Source organism: Peromyscus maniculatus, chromosome 16 (assembly GCF_049852395.1).
Source record: "Peromyscus maniculatus bairdii isolate BWxNUB_F1_BW_parent chromosome 16, HU_Pman_BW_mat_3.1, whole genome shotgun sequence".
NCBI lineage: Eukaryota > Metazoa > Chordata > Mammalia > Rodentia > Cricetidae > Peromyscus > Peromyscus maniculatus.
The window spans coordinates 31610256-31636693 of NC_134867.1; the positions used below are offsets into that span (position 1 = coordinate 31610256).

At 38.3% G+C, this 26438-nt stretch overlaps 1 protein-coding gene and 1 pseudogene across 1 annotated transcript in view; one reads left to right on the forward strand and one right to left on the reverse strand.

Annotated features, from left to right (window-relative positions):
• The window catches only part of Themis (thymocyte selection associated), a 194951-nt gene that overhangs the window by 65595 nt on the left and 102918 nt on the right, over positions 1 to 26438 (reverse strand). The gene's annotated exons all lie outside the window — the stretch shown is intronic.
• LOC121823252 (protein AMN1 homolog pseudogene) lies at positions 12459 to 12946 on the forward strand (annotated as a pseudogene).

Here is a 26438-nt window from a genome sequence, read left to right on the forward strand (position 1 = left end):
TTTCATTTTGTTCTGATGTCTTCATTTGTAAAGGGTACTACCGAAGAAGCTCCTTTTAATGTAGATAGCAAAGCTTCATGCCAACTTCAAGAACACCATATATCTAATTACAGGATGCTCCAGTATGCCAATGGGACAGCTACTGAGGCTTTCAAGAACTCTCAAAGTCAAGAATACAGTTAAAACTTATACTGTCTGCCTCAAAACTTCAGTAAGACAAATGCATAAACATAAGTGGTCTCTTCAGGCTCTCAGCACTTCTGTAGACTCAAGACTAAATTCACACGTAAAACTATTGTAGAGAAAAGAATCACAGCTTTCTTACATCTCTTTATTACTCAATGACTTTATCTGTTAACTATTTTCCAGGAAATATTTCCCAAAGCAACAAAGTTTTCATCATACCATGAGTATAATAAAAAGAAATTGAGAGTGAATAATAAAGGTTCAAGTTGGGGTGGGTTGTCAAACATGAACATGAATGTGGACGCTGACCTCATTGACCAATTTTGAGGCACAAGAGGGTCAACTACAATGGTGGCAAGTGATGGCATGCTATTGAATTTGAAGACCATTTCTAAAAAATGAAGAGATTTTTCTAATTCCAAATGTGAGGAACTGTTTCTCAAGTTACGTAGTAGGTATGGAAAAGCACTGTGTATACTTGAATGCTAGCTTACCAATGAAAACCCACTTGCAGAGAAACCTACAAATAATCTCAAATAAATTTTCATTGCTACCCATCTAGGACTAAGCTTTGTCAAGTGACTAAAAGCAGCATAGAGCCACAGAGATTAAAATTAACTTCCCAAAGGCAGCTCATCAGGCCTGATGACTTACTTAATCTGTGAAACATATTTAAAATCAGCTTAATTTCTATGATATCTTGATATGAGAAGTCTAACAAATTTTCAGTTATCTTTCTATAGGCCCATTATATTTCATTCTTAGCTCTTCAAATAACCACTTACATGTTTATGATGACCACAAGAAATTTCCAGTGGAATTTTACACACTTCATGTACTTTTTGACTTGTTTATTTGATACAGTTAACTAACAGTGTTTTGTAAATATAAAATGGATCATGAATTATTAAGTAACATCTCTGTTTTAAAACATTCACTTTAATAATGATGAGTTAAAAATAGCTTGTTATTGAACACAGAGTCAACATCTTTTCTATTTCATCTCAAATACTAAGAAAGTTATTTCCTTTCTTTAGATAACTAAAGTGTGTAAGATATGTTCAACAGGTCCACTAGAATAACTGGAACTTGCTGATGGTTTATGTGGCAGTTTGAATGAGAATGGTTCCCATAGACTCACACACCGGTGTACTTGGCCTCCAGGTAGTAGAACTCTTTGGGAATGATTCAAGGGTATGACGTGTTTGGAGGTATTGTGTCTCTGGGGGTAGACTTTGTGGTGTCCAAAGATCCCTGTCATTCCCAGTGTGGCTCCTTTTGTCTACTGCTTGAAGATCAAGATGTGAGCTCTTAGCCGTTCCTGCCATCATTCCTTTGTTTCTCTTTGGACTCTAACCCTCTGAAACGGTCAATCCAACTAAACACTTTCTTTTATGAGTTGTCTCAGGCGTGGTATTTTGTCAGTGCAATAGCAAAGTAACTAAGATAGTTTAAGAGGGAGTTCCTCCAAATTCAGAGATATATTTTCCATTCTTTTTAGAACCTTTGTCTGGAAAACAGCACAAAGAGGCACACAAATACACATGCTACTCTGCTCCTCAGTGTAGATAGTTAATGATGTTTCCATTGACACAGATTATTCTTTTCTCCTTTAATGGAAGAAGTGTATTTTCAGAGTGAAACAAATGGTAACTAACATTATTTATATTCCAGGGCTTCATCTCCCATGCCCTCTAACTTACTTAAATGCCACGCTGTGTTTCCGGACTCGTTAGTGACTCCAGGCACATTTCTCTCCCCCTTGCCTCTGTCAACCCAGCAAGCTGTTCCCCCTGACTTCAAAGTGTAAATATTTTTTGCTTCATCATCAGTTTGGCAGTCTAAAGGGAGCTTTGGCTTACCTAAAAAGAAGCCATATTTTTCAAAGAAAACAATAGAATAGAGACGCTAATCAATGCTTCCTTTCAGAATATGCATTTCATTTTTAAAAAAGACTAGGGGGAATTTCTTTTACGAAAGAATAAAGGCAGACTGAGAATGACGCCTTCAAAGAGTATTAATTTCATATTTTGAAATTCAAGTTGATTAAAAAATGACACAATTACCCAGATTATTTATATATTTATATGATTATTCAGATCAGAAATCTAACAGGTCCAAAAATATTAGAGTGTTTTGAAACAGAAGTTCCCAAGTTACTCATTTTGTTTGCAGTAACTTGATGATGAATGCTAGAGTTTTATTCCTATTGCTTCTCTTTCTTCTGGAAAATTCCACCTTTTTGGCAGCCTTCGACTTAGCTCCTAGCACACCGGCAGACTTCCTTGCTTAACAGGTGGTCAGTTCTGAGGAGTCTTTCCATTTGAAATAGAACAAGGCTGTGCTCTGTTTGAAATGTAAATGTTCAGGGCTTCAGACACACACTATCAGAAAATAATGTAGATTCCAATTCACTTTGCAAACGTCTGTGTCCAAGTTGCTTTCTAAATTCTAGTTGACTTCTACCTCAATGGGAAAATGAAAACTATAATCATACTTAGGTAATTGTTTTATTTCTCAAGCTAAAACATCAAATGAAGGCTTTAATAAGGAACAAAATATATAAAATGCTTGTAAGTAAAATATTTTTGTTTTTGTTTTATTTTGTTTGTTTATTTGAGTTTTTGTTGTTGTTGTTTTTCAAGACAAGATTTCTCTGTGCAACAGCCCTGGCTGTCCCAAAACTCTCTTTGTAGGCCAGGCTAACCTCAAACTCACAGAGATCTGCCTGCCTCTGCCTCTTGAGTGCTGGGATTAAAGGCGTGCACCACCACCACCACCAGGCAAAACATGCATTCTTAAGGATCTCACAGAACTGGTCAAATGCTTTGAGTTAGTGGTTCTTCACTTTCTTACATTAAACAGAGAAAAAAAGTTGTTTTTAAACTCTTGACATTGTACTCGTTCTGAATAAATGAAAATTAACACCAAAAGGGGAACCTGTCATTTGCTTGGCTGTGTCTGAAATGCTGTCCTATATCTTTCTTGCATTCCCCTACACACTTGCTAGATAGATAGTATCTAGTTCCCCATGTAGAGAAGAAGCACAGAGGTGGTCCAAAATGCCCAACAGCCTACAGTTCACCTACTCAGGCATTGCCCTCTACTGCCCAGGATGCTTATTGCACAAACTTAAGGTTTTTCTCTGCTCCATTATATAAAGGCCCTTAGACATTACCTTTAAATCCCATAGCAGTCACTAACCTCACATTGGATGTTGAAACTATGAAAGTTATTATTTACAATTTACTTTAGCATCACTTCAGACAGGAATGGAATTCTTTTAAGTTACACAATAGATTTTTTTCCGTTTTTTACTTTTTCACAATTAAAAAATTCATATATTTATAGTCTTCACATCACTATTCTCTCTTCCTTCTTCCCCAGGGTAACTGCAAATAACTGTGTGTGTGTGTGTGTGTGTGTGTGTGTGTGTGTGTGTGTGTGTATTCATCACATCATGTAGAGATGCACATGATCATATCCAAACATGTCATTTTGTCTGTGATTTTTAATAAGTGGAAAAACAATGTATATTTTGCTTCATGATTTGCTATTTTCACTTACTAAGTTGTGTTGAGTCCTATTTTAAAATATACCTGTACCTGCATTAGTATTTAGACGCTTCATATCATAACCTTCTGTGGCTTTTCTAACTTTTCTTCCATCAATAGACATCTGGATTACTTCAATACCTTCAGTATTTAAAGCAATCTAAAAATGATTTTCTTATGAACATGTAAGAGACAGTTTCTAGAACACAAATAACTGATCATTAAGACTGCCAGGCTCAAATGCACACAGGTAAGTCATTCAAGAATCTGTGTCCTCATACTCTGGGTGTTTAAGCCTCACCTTTATTTTCATTTTGTCTTGAGTGAATTCAAGTTTCTCATTTTAAAATTTGCATATTCTTGATTTTCCATGAGATTAGGCAGTATTTCACACGTTATTGATGATTCACATTTTGGGAAGTTTCTTATTGCTTGAGTTTTCCTCCCCAACTTACAAGGGGAAATAGGTTCATGGGCCCATACTGCAATGAAAACCTTCATCAGCTTACTGAGGCTCTTGTAGGAAAAGTTCCTGTAGCTTGGCCCATGGCTTCTTTCTTGTTTTCCCGCTTAATGATCAAGCTCTTGAGGTCAGCCTCCGGAATACCATGGCTATAGCGCTTGGTACGTGTACAGCCAGATTCACTCTTGTGATGTCATTACAAAGATTCTTTCTATGTAGCCAACGCACCTGCTAACAGACTCTTAATTAACACGGCTCCTCCTTGAAAATAGCCATTCTAGCTCTCAAGTCCAAATCATTAAAATTTTCACACTCTCAGAGAAGTCTAAACCTGTGAGAAAGTCTCCTGAATGGTAAAGATCTGATTCCTTCAATTATCTGGCTCACTAAAAACCGGGGGGTTGGGGGGGGGGAGTTCAGCTCAGTCGAGAAGGAATTCTTACTCTACAGGCAGTCGAAATTTGTTAGCCCCCTCCTGGCTGCATCAATCATGATATTACTTAGAAAAAAAAGTTACCAAAGTTAAGTTAAATTAATGTGATAGTGCTGGGTAAGTTCCAGAATTCAATGTTGGTTTGAATATAAAGACATACTACTCCAAGTGAGTATTTGAAGCCCATAAGTAACTTTGTCTAAGTAACCGTGATTTGTATGGTTAAAATATAATTAAGAAGCTAGGGATGATTTCAAGATTTTGCAATAAAAGAATAAGAACTTTGGGGCCTGCAATATACTTCCTTGGGATCTAAGACAAAGAATGTATATTTTTATAACAGTTTCACACAAGGAAGCCAATGTGAAGGCACTGAGACCTACTGGCAAGCTCTTAGAGGAGTGTCTTATGTTTCTGATCATCAGACATGTCCCTGACATCCCAGTAGCTGCCAACTTCTAACACTTGACTCTTCCAAAAGAAGGATTTACATTTTTAGAGTATGTTGAACCTCTTTATCTCATTTTTGTCATTAAAATTGGAACACTGTTAAAAATATTCAGAGATTTTAAAAATATTTATTTAAGAAATATCTTTCTATGACTGATACGTTTCTACAATTCTAAACTTCCGCTTTAAGATTTTTAAAATACCCTTTCAGGACAACAGACAGATTATGGGTATTTTCATCACAGGCATGACATCTGGTATCTTTTTGCCTGCCAAGATCTATAAATGGCTTCAAGTATCACTCTGTAAAAGAACTATCTTATTAAAGAAGCCAGGAAACCTGAGGCATAATTAATACAGCAATGACTCTGTGTGGCTTTAATACCAGCTGCCACATCACTATGTGCTATAGAAAAATATTTAAGGTGAACTAAAGTTTAAAGTAAGACACTCATAACGATCACATGTATTCATTTTTAATCTATATCATTCTGTGTTATTATACAGCCAGTGACTTACATAGCTCAGTTAAGTGTTGCCGAGTAACAAATCACCCCAAGATCTAGTGACTTTGCACCATGCTCTTTTGTTATTTGTACCACGCTGAAGCAACCAGGTCCAGCTCCGGTGAATATCATCTGGGGCACTTCATCCGTGATGTCTCCTCCTCAGCCTGACAATGTGGTGAAGACACATAGGCTCTGCTAGGGTAGTCTGACAACTGAGTATCCCAATCATCTTTCCAAACCAATAGCCAACTCTTGTGACTGGCTGACCGGACCTATCTTTTAGAGCAAAGGAAAAACTGCCTGACTTCATGTGGTTCAGCAAGAGTCCTGAACCAATGATGCTTTCACTGCAGTTCAGTTGGCTGAAGCAACCCCAGGGAAAGCACAAACCCAACAGGGAAGATGTATTAGTTACTTTTCTCATCGTGTGGCAAAAACTAAGGAAGATGTAGTTTATTCTGGTTTACAGTTCAAGGGGATAAATTCCATCATCACAGGGAAAGCATCCTGGCTGGAGCAGGAGACTGACTAGTCATATCATGCATAGTTAGATAGCAGAGAATGGGCAGCAGGAAGGGAGAGCAAGCTATAAAATGGAATTGGGAGCAAGCTATAAAGCCTCAAAGTCCTCCCTTAGAAACCCTCTTTCTCCAGCAAGGCTCCACAACAGAACCAAACAGCACCAGAACCTGGGAAATAACTGCTGAAATATATGAGCCAAAGGGGGATATTTCACATCTGAACTACAGGAGTAAACAATAGAAGGGCTTCAAATATGGCAGGGCGGGGGACTAGTTTTGGAGACTAGCTACCACAGAGTGTCTTCTCTAGCCAAAGATGGTTCCCGTTCCTCCCACTTTCAAGATATACTCACCAGCCTTCCTAAACCTCCAAAGGCCTGTCTCCATCCAGATCATGCTTTGAGTCCAGGATCTCTTCATGTCTTCATGTAAATCAAACCCATGAAAATAAACTGCATTTTTCAAACAATAGATGAGTTGCTTCCCATAGAATCTGATTTATAAAGAAATGATTACCTTTTTATTTTAATGTGTGTGTGTGTGTGTGTGTGTGTGTGTGAGAGAGAGAGAGAGAGAGAGAGAGAGAGAGAGAGAGAGAGAGAGAGAGAGAGAGAGAGAGAGTATGCCACATCTGCACTGCTCAGAGGCCAACAGAGGGCATTAATTCTCTGGAAATGAAGTTACAGGCAGTCATGAGTTGCCTAGTATGGGTGCTAGACTAAATTTGAATTACAATGAATACATAGATTAAGTTGGGGGATAGATAATCAACAGTCAACAACACCGAATCTTCTGATCCATGATCATGTATGTTTTTCTATTAATTTGGCCTTTTAAAAAAATTTAATTATTCTGTTTTCTTTTTTCAGAATCTAAAAACCTGGCTTCATTGATTGCTTTGTATTTTATTTTTATTTCAGCTATTATCTTTATTTCTTGATTCTTTTTTTAAAAATTCTTTTCTACTGAGTTCTTAAGATAGAAGACATTATTGTGATGAGGAATTAAAACCATGAACGTATGTAAAAATCAAACTAATTGTACTATAGAATTTTAATGTTGTACTTTGTTTTTTAAAACTTCAAATTATTTTCTGATTTCCTTTGTAATTTCTGTCTTTGCTACGTGAATTCTTTAGAAGTTGGCCTTGTGAGCCAAATTATCGGGTATTTTTCTAAAATTTTTGTTATTGATTTCTAGTTAATCCCATTGTAACCAAAGAATTTACTACCTATGGTTTGTCTCCCCATTGTCTAAATCTGCAAACAGTCTTCAGTGTTCTGGCCTTCAAAGTGATCAACTTAACCCTCAGCCATCAATTCCTCCTGTACTCATTTTCTCACGGAATTCCCCAACTTTGAAAGCAGGCAGAATTTAAGAACCAGCTTTTACGAGCAGAATCAAGCAGCCTCGGGAGGATGTGCTTGCTGGAACTAGTTTATAAAGAGGCTTCATCTCCTTGCCAGCTGCTAATGAGATGACAGCTCTGTGAAGGGCCCCAGTGGCCGGGCTTTGGACACAAGGGCAGGAAGCAAAGCATCAGTTGGGGGAAACCTTAGCTGGGGCCTTAGCTGAGAATCATAAGAGATCCTGAGCCAGACGGTCCACATAAATGCCTGGGTTCCTGGACTCACAGGAACTGTGGAATCATGAGTATGCTTCTGTCCATGTAATGTCTATTGGCATAATTTTTTTTGTGCAAAAATAGATAACTAATGTGGATGCTAGTTATATTTCCCAGTGAATTATTCTAGGACTTACAAAGTAAGCATGCTTTTGAAGTGGGATGTTTAATAAAAATAAATACAACCAATTTAGATCTACCTTTTAAATTTTTCCTATAAGCAAACTCTTTTTTTCTCACTTTCTCTCTGTGTTGGTCACTGTTCTATTGCTCTGAAGAGACACCATCAACAACAACACTTATAAAGGAAAATATTGCACTGGGGGCTTGCTTCAGTTTAAGGTTTAGTTTGTTATCATGGCAGAGAGCAAGGTGGGGACATGGGGGCAGTCATAGGGCTGAAGCAGTAGCTGAGTTACATTCAGATCTCCAGGCAGAGAGAGAGAGAGAGAGAGAGAGAGAGAGAGAGAGAGAGAGAGAGAGAAGGACTGGGCCTGGCATGTGTTTTGGAATATTTGTTATAGATGTGTTACATTTGTTTATGCTGAAGAATATTTGCTTAATGAGGCAAAGATGCATTGTATTCTTTTATGTTGCATTTGTTTAACTCTGCAAAGCAGTGCTACTGCGCCTGTCTAAAATATGATTGGTCTAGTAAAGAGCTGAACACCCAATAGCAAGGCAGGAGAAAGGGTAGGCAGGGCTGGAGGGCAGAGAATAAATAGGAGGAGAAATCTGGGAAGAAAATAAATGAGGAGCAAAAAAAGGAGGAGGACATCAGGGCCAGGCACCCAGACACACAGCAAGCCATGGAGTAAGAAGTAAAGAAAGGTATATAGAAAAAGAGAAAGATTAAAGCCCAGAGGCAAAGATAGATGTGATAATTTGTTATAAAAGCTGGCTAGAAACAAGCCAAGCTAAGGCCAAGCATTCATAAGAAAGAGTAAGACTCCATGTGCATTTATTTGGGAATTGGGTGGTGGGTCCCCAAAGAGCAAAGAGGAAAAGAGGAAAACAACCAACTACAGGCATGGGCCTTTGAAACTTCAAAGTCTACTGCCACCACCAACAAGGCCAGACCCCCTAATCCTTCTAACCCTTCTCTAACAGTGACACTCCCTGACAATTAAGCATTTAAATATATGGGCCTATGGGGGGGGCGTTTTTATTCAAAACACCACATTCCCTTTCTATCAATTACTGTTATAGGCATTTTCTAATTTCCAGCTATAACTGTGAATTTACCTATTTTCCTCTAACAGATTTTTATTTCACATGTTTCAAACTATTAAATAGATATACATTAAAACCATGGTATCTTCTTAAAAAAATGATTTCCTCAGGATAAAATTTCGTTTTCTATGCTCAGCTATATTCCTGGCTATATCTTATTTGTCATGTGCAGTTTCTAAGCTTTCTTTTGAATAGTTTTTGTTGTTGTTTTGTTTTTTGAGACTGGGGTTCTCTGTAGTTTTGGTGCCTGTCCTGAACTAGCTCTGTAGACCAGGCTGGCCTTGAACTCACAGAGATGGGCCTGTCTCTGTTTCCCGAGTGCTGGGATTAAAGGCGTGCGCCACCACCGCCACTGGACTTGAATAGTATTTGATCCTATTTTAACAATATTTACCACTCTCATTCTTTGAATTTGAAACTGTGACTTTATGTTTCCCATGTGTTTTCTGTAGGCAACATATGTGACGTTTCATTTGTTTACTTAGTCTAATGGTCTTGTGCTGGAGACGGAGTACCTACCCACATACATTAAAGTCTTTACTGAAGTGATGGAGTTCAAATGTACATCTTCAAAATTGTTTTATTTGTTCTTGTTGTCCCTTTGTGGTGGTATTCTAATTGTACTGAAATGTGATTTTGATTGTATGTTAATAAATTAAGTTGCCCGGGGGTCAGAGCTATTAGAGCCATAGACAGAGTGTGGCAGTGGTGGCACACGCCTTTAATCCCATAGATCTCTGTGTGTTCAGGGATACAGCATTGGAGACATATGCCTTTAAGACTTAGGGGGCTGTACATTCAGACAGTGATGAGGCAGTCACGTGTTTGGGTTCACAACCAATGAGAAGGCAGAACAATAATACTATAAAAAAGATGTACAGACAGGATATAGCTCTCTTTCGGGAAGCTGGGACAGCAGAAGGAAGGGTGAGATTTTAGCTCTGAGTTCTGACCTCTTGGCTTTCTCTTTTACATTGTTTCTGTGTTTCTTATTTAATAAGACGGTTGGTTACATCTACATCCCTTATTTCTTGCCTTTTGTTAATCGCAAATACTTTCAGGGTTTGCTTTACCTCTAAAATTAGATTATTTGCCCCCACTTCCTCCTTTTATTTTCAAAAGTTTAAAGTTTATAATGCCTACCTGTGACAGGGTGATCAACTGATATTATAGCACTTTTGACCTATGGAATAGTCTTCATAATAACACCTGAGACATTATGAACAGGAAAGCATATTTCAGTACTCAAAATATCAAAAGAAACAAAAGGTTGTTGCATGGAAGTATAGGCTAAGAAAGACTAGATTTTTATTCAAATAATTACACTTAAAATGAAAACAATCTTGCCATTTGGAAATAATATGCCAATTATATTATTATTTTGGACAATAGCCAAATATTTCAGGGGCTAGGGAGATGTCTTTGTTTGTGGTGATATTGTGTCCCCCAATGTATTGTGCACCTTAATAAACTTATCTGGGGTCAGAGAACAGAACAGCCACTAGATACAGAGGCCAGAAAATGGTGGCACACACGCCTTTAATCCAAGCATTCCAGAGGCAGAGATCTATCTGGATCTCTGTGAGTTCAAAGCCACACTGGGAACAGCCAGGCATGGTGACTCATGCCTTTCATCCCAGGAAGTGATGGCAGGAAACAGAAAGGTATATAAGGTGTGAGGACCAAGAACTAGAGCCTGGTTAAGCTTTTAGGCTTTTGAGTAGCAGTTCAGCTGAGATCTATTCTGATGAGGACTCAGAGGCTTCCAGTTTGAGGAAATAGGATCAGCTGAGGAGTTGACAAGGTGAGGAAGCTGTGGCCTGCTCTGTCTCTCTGATCTTTCAGCGTTCACCCCAACACCTGACTCCAGGTTTGTTTTTATTAATAAGACCTTTAAGATTTGTGCTACATTTGTTGGTGTAGGGCCTAATCTGTGTTTGGACCCTTTACATCTACTTAAAAAGCCAGGCACAGCTGCAAGCCTGGCACTGGAGGGAACAAAGAGAGCTAGCTCCCAGAGCTTGTTGACCAATCAGGCTATCCAATCAATGAGGTCAGGTTCAGAATACAGTAGAGAGAGATAGAGGACATCCATTGTCAACCACTGACCTGCACACACATGTGCACACACACACAAACATGAACACACACACTAACACAAAATAAAAATGTAAGTCCTGGATGAAGAACTGGAAAACCATGAATTACCTGTGTGGTGAGTGAGACAGGGTCTCAGCAGCATTGCTGTGTGAGCTCTGTTACTTTCAATCTGTTTGATGTTTCCATTATCAATTGGGAATTGTTTGTTTGATAAAAGGAGCGGGGTATTTTTTTTTTCATTCCAAATATCACTTGGGCTTTCTAAACAGGATTATTTGCCAGTGAGTACATTTTCACTTCAAGGTGTATAAGAAATGACCATGACGGCTGGAATTTTATTCTACCATAGGATCCACCAGAAATGGCTCTTTGTATAACGAAGATCATAGCAATGCTGCGCAACTCGCGATTACTGAGGCTGGAATCCGACAAATGCAAAATACTTCTGGGTGGTTTTCTGGAGTTTTGTCAGTCGAAATAAGAAATTTCAAAGCATTCTCAAAGCTGGAAGGGCTAATAAACTAATAAAATAAAAAGCATGTGTATACATGTATACATATGTTTCTCTCTCATAGTCTCTGGTGTGTGTGTGTGTGTGTGTGTGTGTGTGTGTGTGTGTGTGTGTGAAAGCCAATAATCAGAACAGAAAGCCATTCAAATATGAAAGAAAAGGCCTCTAACCATCTTCTCTACAGCACAAGGTAAATGATATTGGGACTAAATTGGGTTTACAAAATGAAAATTACTTTTCATTTGTTAAAACTCTTCTTCCTCAATGGCAGATATATGTAGAAACAATGGGTGTCTTTCTGTTCTTTTACATTTAACCTGTATCATTATACTTAAAATTGATTGTCTATAAAGAGCATACACTTGTTTTTTTCTGATGGCTTTTGGCATTTAGTAACTGTTTACTCATTCCTATTTACTGTGATTATAGATACTTTCCAGGGAATCTAGTTATCAGCTGAACTTTGAATGGTTTTCAGTTGTTTAACCTTTTAAAATTTACCAGTCCCTTAGAGACACCAGAATATTGAAGATATGTATGACGGTAATCCCGTTTGTCATATATAAACCATTTTTTCATTAAAAGGAAGCCACCAGAGCATAATGCTTCATTTTCTTTATGTGTACAGTTTTGCATCTTATTTTTAGTAAGTGACATATGATAGTATTTCATCCAGCCAGACTACTTTGAAGTGTTTATTAAAGCCTGGTCCTAAAAGCCATTCAGATGGAAAAAAAAAACTTTCTTTTAAATGGATGGAATGAAAGGAAGGAAGAATAAAGAAATAACACCCTTCAGAGGGCGGCCATGATGCCTTTGTCAATGACCAAGTCAATCAACTCCTAGAACTGTCTTGGGGGCCCAATAATCAATTTCCACATTTTCCCCAGACATTAAATATTTGCCTTCAAACATCAAAGATATAAGACTGAAATAATGAGCATATGGGAGCATATAGTAGATTCCAATATAAGTTGGGCATTACATCCTTAAGTCCAAAAGCTAGAACCAATGAGCTGTGATATTCAGACATGGCTCTCTGGCCCCTATGTAAGTACAAAAACTGAAGACACCAAATCCAACATCCTCCAGGGGTTAGAGATACGGCATAACTTCAGAAGGAGTTGATGCTGTGGCATCTTCCTATCTGGACCTTCTTGAAATTTCTTTGAAAGGATGTTGCAGTGTCACCAGTGAGGGAGTCCTTGCTCTTGTGCTCACCTGCCAGTTGCTAGAGGTCATTGATTTTGGTGGCTGCTTAAGTATTACTTATGTGTCCTTACATGCGTTAGGAAAAAAAAAAAAAACTGCCCATTTTTGCAATCGGTTGACTTTTCAACTACTCAGGTAAATGAGATATAAAATCGACACATACGAATTATGTGTTGTCCCAATTATTATCCATGACTTCTCAATATTAGAATTGGTTCTTTTGTTATTGTCGAAATTGTTATCCATTTCATGATTTAGGGGGTATGAGAATGATTTTTTTCTGGAACGCCTCTTGTAGCTTGCCTTCCCAAATAGAACTTTCACTCAACCTTGCAACCAAGCTCATCCTATGCTTTGAGATCATTTAAAACGATACATCGTGTATACTCAGCTTATTTAAATATAACTCACCTTTAAGAAAAACAAGGTAACGAATCTTGATATACTTTGGACTCACCATGTAAACAACTTTTACATGTGAGGCTGCCCACATAGATTTGATCTTAAACTCATTCCTTATTTCTCCTCACAACCATTCCATGTCCCTGATACAGAATAATGTACACGTCTCCCTTGTGACCCTTTGTGCCATAGACTAAGGACAATGTGTCATTTGTTTTTGCTCTTTTGGGGGGGTCTGCCACCCAGCTCCCAAATAAATCACACATGGAGAAGGCTTATTCTTAATTATGAATGCCCAGCCTTATGTTGGCTTAGTTTCCAGCCATCTTTTCTTAACTTAAATTATCCCATCTACCGTTTGCTTCTGGGCTTTTTCCTTTTCTTTCTTTCACTGGTACCCTGTGGCTTGCTACGTGGCTATGTGGCTGGTCCCTAGCATCCTCATTCTCTCGCTACTTTTTCTTCTTCCCATATTTCTCCTTCTATACAGTCTCTCTGCCTGCCAACTCGGCCCATCCTTTCTCCTGCCTTGCTATTGACCATTTAGCTCTTTATTAGTCTGCCAGGTGTTCTAAACAGGCACAGTAACACAGCTTCACAGAGTTAAAAATGCAACATAAATAAAAGCACACCTTAAAATAATATCCTACAGCAATAATGTATGTGTGTATAAGGTGTGACAATTAGATCTAATTGTTACAAGTGACCCACAGAAAATGCTTAAATAAACTTGTGGACATAGGTTGATAACAACATATCAACATTTGTTGATAAGAAAAAAAGGATAGAAAGAAACAAACAAAAAAAAGAAATAATACCTACTGAGTTGCTTGAACCTAAGTTCCATTTATGGAGTCAATTGTTTTTAATCTTGCACAGAAGCAGATTTATCTAACTTAGGTGCCACTTCCTATTACACATACACAGAAGGTACCTACAGAATAATGACAAAATCCTCTCTCCCCTGTGGAACAAAGACAAGGATTGTGTGAGACGAAATTTCTACAGAAAGCCAAAAGGACAGACATCCTCCATCTGATCAGTCTATCGTCAAAATGATAGTTACTGAGCACTCTCGGGGTTCAGCAAATTCCTCTAAGTGCTCCATCGCTCTGGCTCACAACTTTATCATCTTTTAGAAGGCATTGAAAGCCCTTCTCCCAGGCTGATTTTTCTCTATGCATTAAAGAATGATAAACTGCACCTTTAAGTGGAGGTTCACTCCAGAGACATTCCCTGTAACAGCATTCCTACCTCCAATCTCTCAGTGACTTAAGTTTTGAACTGTTCCTCAAGTGCGCATTACCTCCCGGAATGGAGACATACAGGCAGCTTGTTCAAATCAATATTGGGATAATGAGATTAGCATAGTCTTTTGGATTTCCAGTGGCATGGAGTCAATCATCAATCACCTCTTCATTCATTTTGCTTTGCTCATTTACTTAGCAAATAAAATCTAAATCACAGAAAAAAGATATGCCACACTTTGAAGAATAAAACACCTGCTTGAAGGACTCAGATGAAAGATAGTATTTCTAATGCAGTATGGTAAGATGTAATAAAAGTCTGAATAGATGCCTATAATTTACCTTTCTCAAAAAAAAAGAAGAAAGAAAAAAATGCAAGCCTGCCAAACTGAGGCTAAATCAGTTGAAGCTGTTTGATGTAGGACCAATCTTGTGACCTCTCTGGCCTCTAGTTGCTCCACTGATGACAGACACTTAGAAGAGGCCACTTTTTAAAACTTAATGCCCTTAAAGATACTGCTCTGTATAGCTTTACTTCTCAAAAGAAGGACTTCCATAAGGAACTGTTATAAAAGAATATTCCCTGGAGCCTAGAGATGGTTCAGCAGTTAAGAACACTGGTTGCTTGTCCACATGACAGGGGTTTGGTTCCTAGCATTCACCTGGCAATTCACAACTGTCTGTAATTGCAGTCTCAGGGTATCTGACATCCTCTTCTGGCCTTTGAGTGTACCAGGCATCCACGTGACACACGCATACATGCATGCAAAACACCCGTATACAAAATTATGATAAAAACAATACTTCCCTCATGGTAGCATTCTCTATTAGAAATCTGTCTCCCCAGAGCCCATTTTGCTTCTTCAAGCAATGACCCCACTCTCATATAAGGTACATCCTTCTACTCAGTCCACGTACTGTCTGCAGAGCAGAATGTGTGGTGCTGACTTGTCAATCAGCGAACTACAGTCTCTTCCCCATAACACACACAGCACATATGTACCCACACAACCACCCACTCACACACATACACTCACTTTACATAGAAACACATAGCCACTGGCTCACAACAATGCACATGCATACACTTTCACACAGAGACCCATATAGTCACACACACACACACACACACACACACACTCTCTCTCTCTCTCTCCCTCTCTCTCTCTCTCTCTCTAACACAGCACACAGGTGCATATATATATATATACACTCTCTCACTCTCTCTCTCTCTCTCTCTCACACACACACACTAACACAGCATAAGGTGCTCATACACACATATACACATATACTCTCTCTCTCTCTCTCTCTCACACATTTATTTTCACACTTACAGTCACTCTTCAGGGATTCCTGTGTGAACCAAAACAGGCTAATCAGTGAACATGAAACCCAGTTCTCTTAGTTTGAAGCAGAAATCTTTGCCTGACTATGCAAATGACTCTAATAAGTGGCTTTTAAGAAAGAACTGTAGTAGTGCAGGGAAATTTCCTCCCAGAAGTAGAGCTAGATATATACTGGGATTAGCCTCCACCCAGTGCTCTGTTGTCTTCTCAGATTGTATATGATATTGTTATTACTTCACCAAGGTTGGAATGAGATTTTTAAATCATCAGATTAGAAAGCAGTCACCCTATTGTCATTTTAGCTATCTATCTCTCTGTACTATCTATAGTACATGTGAAAATTACATGCAATTTGGTCAAATCTTTGGTTATTAAGGAAGAAACTATTTCTCCAGATTTATACCTCTGCACATCTTAAGGCAAACCTTTTGTGATCTTTCTCACAGGCTTTCCCCCTGGCTCTCTCACTCTTGCTCCCCAACTTCTGCTTTCTCATTTCTTTTTGAGTCAGGACCTCACTCTGGAGCCTTGCAACCTTACTACTTAGCCCAGGCTAACACCAAACTCAACAATTCTCCTGATTCAGATTGTGGAGTTGTAGGATTACAGGATCTTATACTAGCCAATTTTGCATTTTTCAAATCTGACATGGTGTGATATGTACCACATGAAAGGATTTTAGAAACCAAATCTACAATGTTTCTGCTAACTCTTATAAATGAACAATTACAACCAGAGAGCTGGCCCCAGTCTGCTCTCACGTACTCAAATATCAGTGCCTTAAAAATACTAACAAAGATATAACAGTTAGGTGAATATTATACATATTGTCATTTTTATAGGAAAAGATGAATGACTCTCTGTCATAACTAATGTATCACTACATATTCTCAACCATCCTTTGTAAATGGGTACTAAGCCCATCATGGAAATCATTAACAGGCTTGGGTTTGTAAATATTGAAGGCATTGAAGAAGTCCTATATTCTATTGCCCAAATGCCTTTGGTGAGGGTAGGGTCTCTTGAAAAACAGCTTTGTCAATAAGATGCAGACATTACAAGAGAACATCAACAACTCTGACAGCTGTAAGTATCCCATAAGACACTTCACATTTTTTTATTTGTACCCTAAGAGGACCATCTATAAAGTGCACTTCTATACATAACACTGAAAAAATAACATTCCTTTTTTTTGAGGTAACAAAGGGCTGAAGTAGTCTGTAATGTATGCTTTGCAGCCTACAGATCTGAGAAGTAAATAGGATCACCAATTCCTCCAACAGCTTGGCCGTCTGTTCTCGCTTCAAGAAGCTTCAGGGAATATTCAGTGGAATGGAATGTAAACAACATTATCAACTGCTGTGAGGACTCTTGGAAGCAATCAGAAAACATAACACACAACTTTGTGAATATAAAACCAGTACTTAGAAAAATAAAGGATAGGCTTATTAATATTTAAGCACATTAATGTATTTTAGTATTTATTTTCAACTAGTACATAAAACATCAATGTTACACATATGTTGTTTTGACACATGTACACATTGTATATATTTATATTAGATTACACACTTTTATCTTCAAATATATATATCATTTCCCATGGAAATCCTTCCAAAACCCTTCCTTTTCAGTCCCAGCCATGTATAGTTCTTTATTTCATTGTAGTTCTTTTACTGTGCAAAAGTGCACCAGAATTTCTTGCTTCTGTATAACTGTACCTTTGTTCATTTGTTAATCTTCCTCAGCCTTCTCATCCTCCCCTTAAAACAAGCACTTCACTGCCAAATCCTAAGAGATGACTTTTTAGGTTCTGGATACAAGTGAGGTCATACAACACTTGGCAGTTTGTGCCAGACATTTGTTGTTCCAGTCCCAGCTACAGTATCACAAATGGCAGGATTTAGCTCTTCTATGGCTGAATAATACTCCATTGTATATCCGCACAACATTTTTAATCCACTCATCAGCTGACAGATGCTTGGGTTGGTTATGAATGCTGGCAGCTGTGAAGAACGCTGCAGTGAACACTGGAAGGCAGGCATCTCTTCAGCAACATTTCCTCAGAGTAAATACCCAGTAGAAAGATTATTGGACCATAGGAGCATTCCATTTTTAACTTTTTGGGGAAAGCTTCACACTGATTTTGATTATGAAAATAATTTGCATTCCACCAACAGTATGTAAAAAAAAAAAGACCTCATTTTATTCAAGTCCTGCCTACACTTAATATGTCTTAGTTGATTCTCCATTTTAATTGCTTTTTGTTATTGTTGCTATTGTTGTTATTGTTGAATTGTTAAGAGTTCCTTACAGATGGAACTGCGTAATAGTGCCTTTGGATGCACAGTTGGTAAATATTTTCTTCCATTCTATAGGTTGTGTCTTCATTTGGTTGTCTCATTTGCTGTGTAGAAGAGTTTCAGTTAACTGTTACTCTATCTGTTTGAACTTAAGTATTTCAAATGAATTTGCCTGGGTCACAGGACTGGTAGGAGTGGATTATATTCTAGGTGATATTCTAAGCATTTTTCCTAAATGTACTTGCTTAATCCTCACAGCAGCTCTCTAAAGCATATTATTTATCTTTGTTTTGGGAATCAGAAAATTGAGGAAAAGGGAGCTACATGCTTGACCTAACATTAACACTTACTATAACTAAATAAAAAAAATCCAATCCCTCATAAAAACACAGACAGACTAATGAAATTCATCAAAATCATCTTTCCAAACCTCTAGAAACAAAACTGTAACACTCTAGCAAGTGTTTATAAAGGGGAAATGATGGAATACTAATATATGGGTAGTTAGGTAATAGATTATCTGTAACTAGACTAAATAATTGATAAATTTATTGAAAAGAAAGAAAGATATATATCTGTAGATAGATAGATAGATAGATAGATAGATAGATAGATAGATAGATAGATAGATAGATAGATGATAGATTTGTAATAGTCAGGGCCTGGAAACAACCTAGATGACCCTCAACCAAGGAATGGATAAAGAAAATATGATATATTTACACAATGGAGTATTGCTCAGTGGTTAAAAAATGACGTCATAACATTTTCAGGCAAATGGATGGAACTAGAAAAAAAAAAAACAGCCAAAGTGAGGTAATTCAGACCCAGAAAGACAAACATTATGTGTTCTCACTCATAAGTGGATATTAGCTGTAAAATAAAGGATAACTGTGCTACAATCCACAGACCCAGAGAGACTAGGTAAAAAGAAAGGTTCAAGGAGAGATGCATAGATCTCCCTGGGAAAAGAAAGTAGAAGAGTTATCCTGGGTGGACTGGGGTTGAGTGGGGATGGGAACGTGAGCGATCAGGTTGAGGAGGTGAAGGGAGAGAGTACTGAAAGAAGTGACTAGAAAAAGGGGGTGGCATTTCAGGGTCAGGTAAAATCATGGCACAAGGGAATCTCCCAAGAATCTGCAAAGACAACCCCAGCTATGACTCCTATGAAATACATGGCCTGAACTGGCCATCTCCGGAGACCAGGCAAGACTTCAGTGGAGGGAGTGGCTATCAGCAGTGTTTCCTCAAGAAGTCACACAGTGTTATGAAGATGAAAGATGAAGCTTGGCTTCCTAACCATCATAATCAGGGGTCGAGGCTAAATGTTTGTGCCATTTTCTGATTTACTCTGTATTTTTCTTTTCTTTTTCAAAGATTTCTTTTTAGTGTGTGTGTGTGTGTGTGTGTGTGTGTGTGTGTGTGTGTGTGTGTGTGTGTAAGCAGGAAGAAAGCAATGGATCCGCTAGAGATGGAGTTACAGGCAGTTGTCAGTCACTTGCTAGAAACTGAACTCAGGTCCTTAGGAAGAGCACCAGGCTCTCTAGACCACTGAGCCATCTCTCCTATGCATGCTCAGTAACTTTCTGTTACTGAATAACAGGAAGTTAAAGGTCCAGTATAAATTCTAATCCCTATTCCACAAGAAAAAAATGAAAACTATTTTCTTTCTCACTGTTAACATTTTCATTTAATCTATGGATGAAATTCATAGTTATTGCCTTATTCCCAACTACCCAGACCTTTAAAGGTAACAATTTACTGGTAATTACAAGGCATTAAAATGCATTTCCAGATTGTGGCATTCTACTTGAAAATAAGTCCTTTAAAAAATTTAGCCCTGAACATTTTCTTCAGGAGATCCAAAAATATAATGACCCCAGTGGAGATCCTCTATTCAGTGTGATCAGACAACACATTTTTATAATGTATAAATTCTGCTTAGACAGGGCTATTTTATTTTATCCTTATTAATTCCTGTTTTCTCACCCAAAGTAATGAAATATTAGAGAAATGAAATGTATTTACTTTAAAGGAGTCTCAATATTTTCAAATAAATTTCAAAAGCAAAAGAAGATGGTATTAATGCTCAGATAAACCTGTAGGAACAAAACCACATTGCCGGTGTTAATAGTTTAAGAATGTCTTAGAGTCTTGGTGATAAGGCAGTAGTCATATCACTGATTGGCTCCAAAGCCTTTGAAGGCTTCCAGTTTTAGTCTTAGGAAAAAACAATAGTCCTTCCGGTGTCCTGTGATAACTCTATGTAGCCTAGGGACCATTGTTGTGTTTAGTTTGGTTAGTTGTGTCTACATATTCCAACAAACCAAGTATGAATAGTGTGCAGGAGAGAAAGATGTCTGAGAGAGGTTTAGTTTTGTACTGAAATTGTGTAAATCATGTGGATAATTAAAATATTTCCAGTGCAAGATTTTTCACAACATGAAAATTCATTCTCTTGTCTGATACTAGACCAAGACTAATTAAGCATCCCTTGAGAACAGTTATACACATGTTCACAACACGTATTTGCTGTGCAAAGTATCTTTGATCTCAGATAAGACGTGTATATGGGTAATAATGCTATCAAATAAATCATCAAAAGGAAAAAAGGAAATTGCTGAGGAAATCCAATGAAACAGTAGTCAAATTCCCTTGGTTTTTTGATTCAAATCGTCCTTTGTAAAATTCTCCTCAAGGCAGTGAGAATTATCCAGAATTGTCAGTACACTTAGAGGAAACTGAGCAGGTAAAGAGGAATCTATACTGGCCCATGCAGAGTGGTGGTCCTTCTGCTCAGCACACACAGCCTCAAATCTGCTAGGAAATGGTACAGTTTTTCCAACAATATTGCACAATTTTATTTTTGCATGCAAAAAATGTATACTTGTTTCTAAGTTTGTTACTGTTTCTAAGCCCAATATCCTTTATCTAAAACAAACAACTTCATTTCAAATCATGAAATGTGTAAGTTAAACGTATAAACTTTTCTCTTTGGTGAGGCCATATTAATTCCGTGTGTGTATGTGTGTGTGTGTGTGTGTGTGTGTGTGTGTGTGTGTGTGTGTGTGTGTAAATGAGCAATATATTCTTTGGAATACACACATATAAATGAGTGTGCTATTTCTTATGATTTTCTCTTTCCAATGATGCAAGAAGGGAGATGATATTGTGCTCCCAATGGCAGAAGCAAGCTCGGTGCCCACGAAAGAACAGAAGAGAAAAAGCATTGAAACTGATGCTCACACATCACCTTTCCAATACGTATCATGGTTCTGCAGGCCAGAGGCTGGAGAGCTGAGGGTGGATCTTGGACATTTGAATAATGTACCTCAGCTACAAAAGATGACCACAAAATCTGTGAACTGTCTCACAGGGTTATGTCACAGTGGCTCAAAGCAGTGAAGTCTAAAAAGCTATAGTGTTTTACCAGTATTGTTTAGAAAAGACACATTTTTTAAAAAATGCAATATACTTATCAATATAGCCTGATGTCCTAAAAATTCTGGGAAATGTCCATTTGGCATGTGTTTGCTTCTCTCCAACTGTTCCATTTTGAAACAGTTCTCTGAAAAGCCCATGTCACCAATCAAACCAGAATTACTGCTTCCCTCTAAAAGACAACCCTGCCGAAGACTGATTATCTTTTAACTGTGATTCGAGATTTAGTTTTCAGAATAGGAAATAACAGTTTCACAGAGTGGTCCGGCCAAGCTTTACAGAACAGCTTCACTCAGGCTGACATGTGCTTTTATTAGCTATATTTCCTGTAGCTGCACAGACAATGAGAAATCCATTTCTGTGAGCAGAGCCAATTATAATAGAGCAGGTACATTTTCCCCCTGGCCTGGTCATGATGTCAAATGCGTGATTAGAAAGGCCTTGTGCTTTTAGCTAAATGAGGCTAAATTTCTTTCCATTTGCAAGAACAAGCTATTCCTACCTTTCACTGCACAGCCTCTTGGTATCTTAATTCTGCTCTCTCTACGGCAAATAGAGCCATAAATATAACACCCTTGAGATGGAGAAAACAATATTGCTATGTTTATTTGCAAGCAAATTTGGTTAGTTTCAGGCAGGAGTAGTCGACACCACCACATGGAATCGGAGCGTTGATGGGTTGTGTAATGCAGGAGGCAAGAGGGACAGGTTTCACATGAGGAATGGCACTTCATGGATGAACATGGGTACCAAATGGTTAGCCAAAGAGAGGCCACTTTAGAAGAACCAGCAAGGGTGCCTCATTAGGGAGTGCTCATGTCAAATGGATGGAAGTCAGGCAGAGATGGTGCCCTGCAGGGCTAGGGGAAGGATGCCAACCTGGCAATCAGGTTTCTGGGATGCAGAACTGAGATGGGCGGGGGGGTTGATTCTAAACAGAGGAAGACACAAATAGAAGCCAAGCTCCCACTGTATGAAGAATCGGGGCCCCATTAAATCATGCATCACATCGTCCACTTTGGGTGCCACAGACAGAAATTTATAGTACATGGCCAGAAAGACCACTATCATCCAACACATGAGAAGGAAGTCTGGAGATTCTCCCTGTTTTGTCTCTTTAGAGTTTTTCATCTACAACAAGGCATCCTGTTGATATTTTAAGATATTCACAGGAACAATTTTAATCTCAATTTTTTAATATTTATTGTGTAAATACAGAATCGTAAGTGTGTGCAATGTGTAAGCTAGACGAAAGGGTTCTGGTCATTCACTGTAACCTAAATTTATCGTCCAGGATACTGTCATCATCCCAGATCCCACTGCAAATGAGTAACAAATTCAGGGCAAAACCCATATTCTCTTAATTTTTCAGGATATTGTTTTAAACCATAGTTACCTAAACTCAGATGAAATGTTCAATATTTTCCACAAAGACTTCAGTTTGTTTAAAGCCTAAGAAAAGACAGTTCTGTTAATAAAAGAACTCAGGTGGGAATAAGCTAAATTTTAAAGGTCAGCAGTCAAGTTATGGAATGAAGATTCTTTATTAAAAGTAGGAGAGGAAATGCAGCCAGGGAGAGACATTTTTTGGTTTTGTACTCAAATAAACATGGTCTTAGCTGCTACTTATGGCCTTCATCACTATCCATCTGGTCCCTGGCAGCATCGGGTGCCACAGTATCCCCTTGATTGACATTTCTTTCTTTCTCTATCCTTGATCCTACTACCACGGTCTAATCACAGCCCCAAACTAGAATGAGACCTATAAAAGGTGAGTTGGTTCACAGCACTCCCCCATTCAACCCTCCATCGACTTCACATCTCACAGTGTTAACCCACTGTGACAACTATATACAGACCCACACAGCACAGTCTTCCCCCGCTTCACTTCAGCTTATGTTCCCTCCATTCTACACTTAAAGAGTTGTCAGAAATTACCAGAGAGATTCACACGTCGTTAATGAGAAGATTCAGCTGAATGGACTGTCAAACCACTTAACAGGATGGAAAATCAAATGTAAAAGTTCAGATTCTCCAAATGATCATTTAATTTCATTTTAATCAAATTATCACAAAGTATTTGTTTTGTTTTAAATCAATGAGGTCCTTTAAAAAGTTCATTAAGCAGAATGAGGTAACTAAGAGTCTACATTGTGACTGAAAAAAATGAGAAAGAGAAGACTATACACACACACATATTCATATATTTATGTACATATATATGAATGGCACAGTAGAGCTGCTACATTATAAGTTTCTTATACCTGTATAATACAGAGTTGGTAAATTAAATCAAGAAAATGTGTGGTGATTCTGGGTCTAAAAGTATTGATTTCTGTTAGATTCAAAGAAACAGTACTCAGAGAGGGTTCAGATTCAGATATTGATGAGCATCAGAGTGCAGAACATTCATTTCCTGTTCATAGCTGTGTGGTGATATTTTATTTGTGCTCTAATAAATAAAGCTTGCCTGGAGATCAGAGGAAAAAGCCAGCCACTTTTAACACAAAAGTCATGCAGTGTTAGTACATGCCCTTAATCCTATCACTTGGCAGGCAGGCATCTCTCTGGATCTATGTGAGTTCAAGGCCACACTGGATACACAGCCAGGTGTGGTGCCACATGTCTTAAATTCCAACATAAGTTAATCATGGAGGTCTGGAGGTCTGTACAGACAGACAAAAGTGACAGAGCTGGGCAGGAAGAGGAAGTGATGTAGATGGACAGAGAGAACAAATCAGATGGCAGAACAGCAAGACATATAGGCATGGGTAGACAGGAAGTAACTCATATTTGGAAGCTAGGGAGTTGGTGAGGTAAGGTTAGCTGACTTCCTATTTCCTTGTTTCCCTGATCTCTTAGGTTTTCACCCCTATATCTGGCTCCGTGTTCTTTACTTAATAAGACCCTTTAGAAATTCGCTTACATAGCTGTCACCAGACTTAAATACATCCATGTTTATTCCCAAGTGCACTACCAACCGTTCCTTTAAAAGTACGAGAACAGATTTCATTTCATAGCTTTTGAAGTTTAAGATTAGGAAAACCTGTCGTGGCTGTCATATCTACATGGAAATATCCTAAGCTGACTGAAAATTAAACAAGAAGAAAAGGAGTAAGACATCAAAGGATGCCAACAAGGAAAACAAATTAAGTTTCCACATACATTTTTGGGAATTACAGAGTGCCAAAAACGATTTGAAATTGAGGGCTGATGTTTTTCATTAGCAGTTTTTAAAAGCCTTGACATACAGAAACATGAATGGGAATAATGGCGTTGAGCATGCCAACTCACACATGAATGAATATGCAGATAAGTACAAAGCATACAGCTCTTCAGCAACACAAACACATGTGCTCCTAAGGGACAAACAGAGCAAACTCATAAAGTTTATCCAGAAACAATTTGAATCTTGCTTTTGTGTGTCACTTCAAATTAATATTAGAATAACCTTGAAAGACCTTTTGAGGAAATTGTTAGTCAACAAATTGCTGTGGGATGGTCTGTATGTCAAATCTGTTGCTCTGATTGGTCAATAAAACACTGATTGGCCAGTGGCTAGGCAGGAAGTATAGGCGGGACTAACAGAGAGGAGAAAAGGAGGAACAGGAAGGTGAAAGGGAGTCACTGCCAGCCTCTGCCATGACAAGCACCATGTGAAGGTATAGATTTATAGAAACGGATTAATTTAAGATATAAGAACAGTTAGCAAGAAGCCTGCTGTGGCCATACAGTTTGTAAGCAATATAAGTCTCTGTGTTTACTTGGTTGGGTCTGAGCGGCTGTGGGACTGGTGGGTGACAAAGATTTGTCCTGACTGTGGGCCAGGCAGGAAAACTCTAGCTACAACAAATAGTTTTTTTAAATTAACATTTGTTGGGCTAAAGAGATTGTTCAGTAAAGTGTGAAGTGCTTGCTTTCCAAGAATAATGACCCGAGTTTGAAAACAAAGCATGCATATACATATGCAAGCAAGTCTGCACAAGCCTATAGCTACAGTATTGGGGCTTGGAGCCCAGCAGATCTGGCCAGTCAGTCTATCCAAAATGACAAGCTCTGGTACAGTGAGAGATTCTCTCTAAAGACAACGAGAGGGACAATGATAGAGGAGGACACCTGGTATCCTTCTGTGTCGTCTTCATACTAGCACATAGACATGTGTACTCACACTAGCACATACCACATACATGCACCACATACCAATCAACATTTACCATGCAACAGATACATAGCTTTGGCTCACTTTAGTCCAACAATAAAGCTTGGACTCCATCCTTACATCTTCTCGTCTATAGCAAAAAGTAAGGATGTTTAATTCCTCCGTAGTGTTTCTTTATTCATTAAATCTTCTTTTGACTCCCAGCACAGAGCTAAGGTAAAAAGGAGAATAAGGACAAAGAGCACATATTCTCAGGCCATTGTTGTATATTCATATACATAGACGGATTCAGCCATGCCCTTTCTGCATGGGAAATTTCTGCACATTACTTGGCAACCGTACTTTTGAACTGAAGCCTCCTAATGAAGGCCAACAGCTCTAGCTACCACTCGCAGCTCCTCTGCTCCAGAAAATGAAGCTACTGAACAAAGTTCTTTCTCCTCTCTCAAGTTCACATCTTCACTCCAGAGAACCTACATCATCACTGTGACATTTCTAGAAGTGCCGTTTTCTCTGTTTAATCCTTGCCAGGCAGGGGAAAGCTCCAGGCACAGCCTCTTCAGACTTTTTAGAAATGGGTCAAATACAAGTTCCCATTATCCTCAGATTTCCATGGCCCAATGGGAAGGCCCCAAATAGATCACATGAAGCCACATAACTTAGCACCAGAGGACCAAAGATGAAGACTCAACTTCCTTTACCTATAATGTTCAGCATAATATTATTAAAAATGTAGTCAGC